The sequence below is a fragment of the Ursus americanus genome, chromosome 5, assembly GCF_024610735.1.
Source record: "Ursus americanus isolate L20-20 chromosome 5, mUrsAme1.1.p, whole genome shotgun sequence".
NCBI lineage: Eukaryota > Metazoa > Chordata > Mammalia > Carnivora > Ursidae > Ursus > Ursus americanus.
Window position 1 is genome coordinate 87,155,413 of NC_142131.1, and position 6,630 is coordinate 87,162,042.

At 42.3% G+C, this 6,630-nt stretch overlaps 1 pseudogene; it reads right to left on the reverse strand.

Annotated features, from left to right (window-relative positions):
• Positions 1-3,850: 3,850 nt before the first annotated feature.
• Positions 3,851-4,798, reverse strand: LOC123796481 (putative olfactory receptor 2W6 pseudogene; annotated as a pseudogene).
• Positions 4,799-6,630: the final 1,832 nt, after the last annotated feature.

Genomic DNA, 6,630 nt, shown 5'->3' on the forward strand with positions numbered 1-6,630 from the left:
GGGGAGTGAGAGAGGAAGAGGCAGGCTCCCAGCAGAGGAGCCCGATGTGGGACTTGATTCCGGGACGCCGGGATCACGCCCTGAGCCGAAGGCAGATGCTTTAACGACTGCGCTACCCAGATGCCCCAAATTTCTAAGTATTTTAAATAGTAAGCAACTTGATCTCTGCAGATCTGCATGTGACTAAGAGTCTGCTCCATATCCAAATCCTCCTGGAATGATGTTTTTCTTCTTCTAAAGGTGACATAAGGTCAAATCCATCAGCCCTGAGCTCAGTGACAGCAGTGTATATTTGGAATCTATTTTTTTCACCCTCCTAAAGCAAATTCACATCAGCAGGCCAGGGGGCTTATGCTTGGAGATGTAAAAGACTCATGTTTTCTTGTGAGAGGATGCCACAATTGCAGGAAGAACAGCAGCTTCGATGAAAATATGATTCAAGCTAGTAGGCATTGATTAAATGTCTTTGATTTGAGAAGAAAGACCCAGATGCTGAAAAGATTACTGTAAGCCTTCAAGGAATTTTCAAATTTGTCAAAGTTATAAGCTTCAGTGATAGCTTAGTATTGGTAATCCCAAATTTGATTGCATACCTGCGTTAGAAACACCAACAAAGCTTTTGTTATTAAAAATTAAATATTAGAGACAAATTTCCAGGGATTCTTATTTATTAGTCTGAAGGACAAGGTTGATATGGGTTTTGCATCACCTGGAAAAGAGTTGTGAAGGCAATAAACCTATGCCGGCCTGGTAAAATAAATTTCCAAAGATGAAGGCAAAGGCAGGATGAGTGAGGACAGCACACTGGCCCTCTCCCCTACTCCACAAGCCCCCTCTCCTTCCCTCCCACACTCTGGCCCCAGCCCTCATGCCCAGGAGAGCACAGTGCAGCCTCAACCAGTGGAACTGGGTCTTAACCTCCAGGCCATCATTGGGGAATCATCTGGTTTCCCCTGGCTTTGCTGCAGAAGAGTTGGTGGTAAGTGTCCTTAATGGAGTGACTTCAGAAGAAATAAATAAGATAAATAAGAGATAAAAAACTGGTTATTTTAGTCTGAGAGGTTAAGACATGGAGGGCTGGTTTTATCAATGGCTGTGCTTTCCCTCACTAACCTACTTCTATCCTTGTCATGTCTCATGCTCTTGGACTTGAGTCATTGGAGTCTGACTCAGAATCATTTGACAATCTCAGTGCCAATCCAGGAAACAGAGATTCAACCCCAAATTAAGCCTCTTATAGTAAACCCTCTTAGACTCAGCTTTTTTATCTAGAATATTAATAGTGTTTACTTCTCTGTGTTATTATAAATATTAGTTTAGATAAAATAGGAAAAGGGCTTATACTGTCATAGACAATGTTCAATAAATTCCACTTGTTACTATCTTGTAAACAGTAAACTATGAAAGAATAAATGAGAAGGGGTAAAAAAAAAATCATCATAGAAGGCTCTGCATGGGTCACCCAGGCAGTTAAGTGTCCAACTCTTGATTTTGGCACAGGTCATGATCTCATTGTCATGAGATCAATCCCCATGCTAGACATGGAGCTTGCTTGGGATTCTCCTTCTCCCTCTTCCTCTGCACCTCCCCCATCACCTCCACACATCTTTCTCTCAATCAATCAATCAATCAATGAACAAATGAATGAACAAACAGAAATAAATAAAAATTAATCATCATCATAGAGGGACAGCTGCCAAAGAAATATTTTTTTAACTTGACTGATAGGATTTGAATATCTAAAGAAAATATTAATGTGTCAAAAGGAATAAAGGAGAATCATGGTGGCAAGAGTTGATCTTACTAACCAAGCTTTAAGTAGAGAAGGTTGTTTGAATCTTGTTTGTTTTTATTAAAAGCAGGTCAGTCAGAGAAAGGCAAATATCATATGATTTCATTTATATGTGGAATCTAAAAATCAAAACAAATGAACAAACAAAACAGAAACAGACTCATAAATACAGACAACAAACTGATGTAGTTGCTAGAGGGGAGGGGATGTGTGAAATAGGTGAAGGGGATTAGGAGGTACAAACCTCAGTTATAAAATAGATTAATCAAGGGGATAAAAAGTACAACAGGAAATAAACTCATTACATGTGTGTGGATGCTTTGCTAGTGATTTTCATGTTACAGAGTCTCAACAAAGAGAATAAGGATAAAGAAAAGGACTGGAATTTAGGACAATAGACAAAATTTCTTCGATCTTCTATTTCCAAATCACCTGGGTGATTTCTTGAGCTTACAATGGAAACTTAAATGTTCTTTTTAAAAAAAAAAAAAAGATTTATTTATTTATTTTAGAGAGAAAGTGAGCATGAGTGAGGGTAGAGAGAGAGGGAGAGAATCTCAAGCAGATTCCCCACTGAGTGTGGAGCCCAATGCAGGGCTAATAACTCTGACATCATGACCTGAGCCAAAATCACAAGTCAGAAGCTTAACCAACTAAGCCACCCAAGCACCCCTAAATGTTCTTTTTTAAGGTTTATTCATTTATTTTAGAGAGAGAGTGTGTGCTCGTGCATGGGTGGAAGGAGGGGCAGAGGGAGAGACCCTCTGAGCAGACTCCCTGCTGAGCACAGAGCCCAACTCAACTTGGGGCTTGATCCCATGACCCATGAGATCATGATCTGAACCAAAACCAAGAGCCTGACCCTTAACCAACTGAGCCACCCAGGTATGCCAAAGGAGCATATTTATAAATATCCATAGGTAACTACCTAGTGGTAGAATTTCTGGATCAAAGGGCTTGTGCATTTTTAATTTGAATAGAAATCACCTTTTTAAATGTTCTTTTGTAATCATAAAGAAAGACCACATTTGGCTACCAAAGAGTTCAAAATTTAACTGCAGGGAACCTAAAATCACAAGAGACTTCTGGCTCCCCACTAAGCAGGGAGTCTGCTTCTCCCTCTCCGTCCAACCCTCCAGCTTCTCATGTACTCCCTCTCCCTCAAATAAATAAACTCTTTAAGAAAAGAAAAAAAGAAAGAAAAAGAAAGAAAGAAAGAAAGAAAGAAAGAAAGAAAGAGAGAAAGAGAGAAAGAAAGAAAGAGAAAGAAAGAAAGAAAGAAAGAAAGAAAGAAAGAAAGAAAGAAAGAAAGAAGAAAGAAAGAAAAATGAGCAAAGGGAGAAAGAGAAAGAGAAAAGGGGACAGAGAGAAGGGGCAGCAAACCAAGAAACAAACTCTTAACTATTGAGAACAAACTGATGGGTACCAGTGGGGAGGTGGGGAGATGGGTGGAATAGGAGGTGGGGATTAAGGAGTGCACCTGTTGTGATGAGCACCGGGTGTTGTATGGAAGTGTTGAACCACTACATTGTACACATGAAACTAATACTACACTGTATGTTAACTAACTGGAACTAAAATCAAAACTTAAAAAGCCAAATAACAAAAAATAAAAACAGGAAACTCCTCACTTAAGAAGAAACAACCTATCTACGCAGAGTCCTATGATTTGACTGATGTTTTGCCCACCTCTGAAAAACCACCATAGTCATAAATAAAGGAGTTTCAAGAGGAGGCCCCTGGTGTTGTCTCATTTTTATTTGACATCTCATGACTTAATCTGAAGACTATGTGCTTTGAATTAGTGCTACTGGTCCCCTGAAGTTGTGCGTGAAGCCCAAAGATGGATAAAAGGCAAGTAGAGAAGAGATTTCCTAAAATAGATGCCTTTAAACTGAAGAAAACCACTTCACATCCAGAGAGCTGGGGATGAGGTCACACTCAAAATCATCACACCCAGCTGTGTTCACTCTACTGTGAAAGTTTGCTCTCCACATCGTCATATACATGTCTAAGAGAAGGACTCCAGAACATCATCTATTACAGCATTCTTCACACTCAGGCTTCCCTGGCCCCCTTCTCTCCCCTCAAGAGCCTCTTCATTGCCCCCTTTACATCCTTGTTCCTCAGAGTGTAGATCAGGGGGTTGACACTGGGAGTGACGATGGTGTAGAAGAGGGTGAGGAACTTGCCTTGGTCTTGGGAGTAGCTATTGGCTGGCTGCAGGTACATATAGATGATGGTCCCATAGAAAAGGGAGACCACCGTTAGGTGGGAAGAGCAGGTGTTTAATGCTTTCTTGCGCCCTGCGGCTGACTTGATCCTCAGCACAGCAGCAGCAATCATGCCATAGGAGATAAGGATCAGGGAGAGGGGCACCAGGAGAAGGGCGACACCCAGGGCAAAGGCAAATGCTTCCACCAACATGGTATCTTCACAGGACATTGCAATAAGAGCGGGCATCTCACACAGAAAGTGGTCCACTGTGTGGCGTCCACATCGGGAGAGTTGCATTGTCTGGGGACACATGACAAAGGAGTTTAGAAAGCCACAGAACCAGGACACAGTCACCAACTGCAGGCAGAGACGTGGGTGCATGACCACAGTGTAGTGCAGAGGACGGCAGACGGCCACGTAGCGGTCATAGGACATGACAGCCAGGAGAACACACTCAGTTGAGCCCAACACCATGTAGATATAGAGCTGAGCCACACAGCCATGGTAGGAGATGGTCTTCTCTGGACCCCAAAGGTTCCATAGCAGCTGGGGGACAATGCTTGTTGTAAAGCAGAGGTCCAAGAAAGAAAGGTTCCCAAGAAAGAAGTACATGGGCGTGTGGAGCCTGGCATCCATGATTGACAACAAGATGATGGCAGTGTTGCCCACAAGAGTCAGGATGTAGAAGACCAAGATAAAAGCAAAAAGAATTATCTCTAATTGAGGGCGATCAGAAAAGCCCAGCAAGATGAATGCTTGTTGATAGCTGTCATTGTCTCTTCCCATAGTCTCCACCAGCTGTTATGGAAACACACAAGCAAGTATTGGATAAGACAGCAAACGAAGACTGTACCCAGAACTCTCCAATTTCTGTGCATGGGTCTATGAAGTTTAGAGAGTCATCTGCTCTTCCACACTTCACCAGCATACACTTATTGATACCTATTGTATGCAAAGCAATGTGTCTGATTCTCCTGGAGGGAAGAGGATAAGTTAACTCAGAAGTTACCCTCCTTTGTAATAATTGTAAATAATGAGGAAGAAGGGAGGAAGGAAAAGTTCTCTAAAAGATTTATTAAAAAGCTGAGTATGTTGCAAATTATTCCCAATTGATCAGAGAAGCCCCTATAAAAGAGTTTAGGTTCAGGGACACTGCTGTACCTGAGAGGTGGCTTGGTTTTTTTGTTTTGATTTTGGTTTTTGGTGGGGTTTTTTTGTTTGGTTTGGTTTGGTTTGGTTGTTTTCCAAATAACAAGTAAGAATTTTACATGTGGCAGATTGAGCAAAATATGTTTCAGGAAGAGAAAGTAGTACTTGCACAGACACAAAGAACCAAATTCATGGATGACATTCAGGGAGTTCACAGATATGCATGTCACACAATTCCTTAACAACACATAATTTTATTGAGATTAAACACAATAACATTTGACACTATCAGAAAGAGTCGAGATGATAGGCTGTTTTCTCCTCTGTAAAAGGCACATCTACACACGTGTGTCCTGATATGCAGTTTCTCTCTCCATGCCTTGGCTTTTCCTAGTGCACACTGAAAGGCGGCTAGATCCTCTCATGTCCCCACCCAGACCTCACAGGTCTACAGGACTCGTGACATCAGCACAAGCCCTGAACACTTTCAGCTCTACATGTTTCCCATAGCTCATGGCAAGCGCTTTGCTGGGGTTCAGCCTTATAGCACTAGAGTTCACCAGGCTTGTATCAGCCGTGGAGATGGCTTTCAGAAATGGCTTTGTACAACATGCAAGAAGGAAGCTGTGAGAACAAGAATACAGAAACATTCTGAGGTGTGTGTCTCTGTGTGGCTGCTGTCAGCACCTGTCTAGCCTGACTGTGAAGAATTTACTAATTCTACCCCGCTGGGGCTGCACTCAGAAATTCTGCCAGTTCCCAATTACTGCTGGAGGCATAGGACCCCCAGTAAACCCCATGAAGACACAGAAGGGGGCAGAGAATGAGAAGCAGCCAGCCAAGAACCAAAGACGGCGTGACCTCACTGCGTGAGTAGAGTGCTCAATGGGTTCCCATGAGTGGAAGGAGAAACTCAACACAAATTGCTTAGCGACTTGCATCACTGAGGGCCTAACTCAGCGAAATTGCCAAGTTATCACATTTATTTCTTTATATTTATTCTAGGTGACATTTCTCAATATGCTGTACCTTCACTGCAAGATGACCCGATGCTCATTCTCACGTTCAACATCCAGAGGCTGTTCTCTGTGTCACCCCACAAATATCTCAAGTATAAATTACAGTACTTGTTTTTTTCACGTGCTTTAGCTCATAGCCTTAGTCCGAAAGATGAAATTGCAAGGAACGGAGCTGCTGGAAATGGAGACTGAAAAGGCATAGAGCTATTCCAAAACCTGTCGTTGCTTCTTTAGCACATGACGTTACAAGTCTGCACCAATTTTGACAGCTTTGGCCTAAAGGTCTGAAGCTGGATTGATTTGCTGGGCTTGATTTCTGACGGACTCTGCACCAAACACTCCGAGGATAATCTGTTGAATGATATTCTGTGCCCACAGAATGGGACTTCATACCAAGCAGTAGAGCTGGTTTTTTGTCTGTTGCAGGTGCATAGCACATCCGAAAAGCCATCA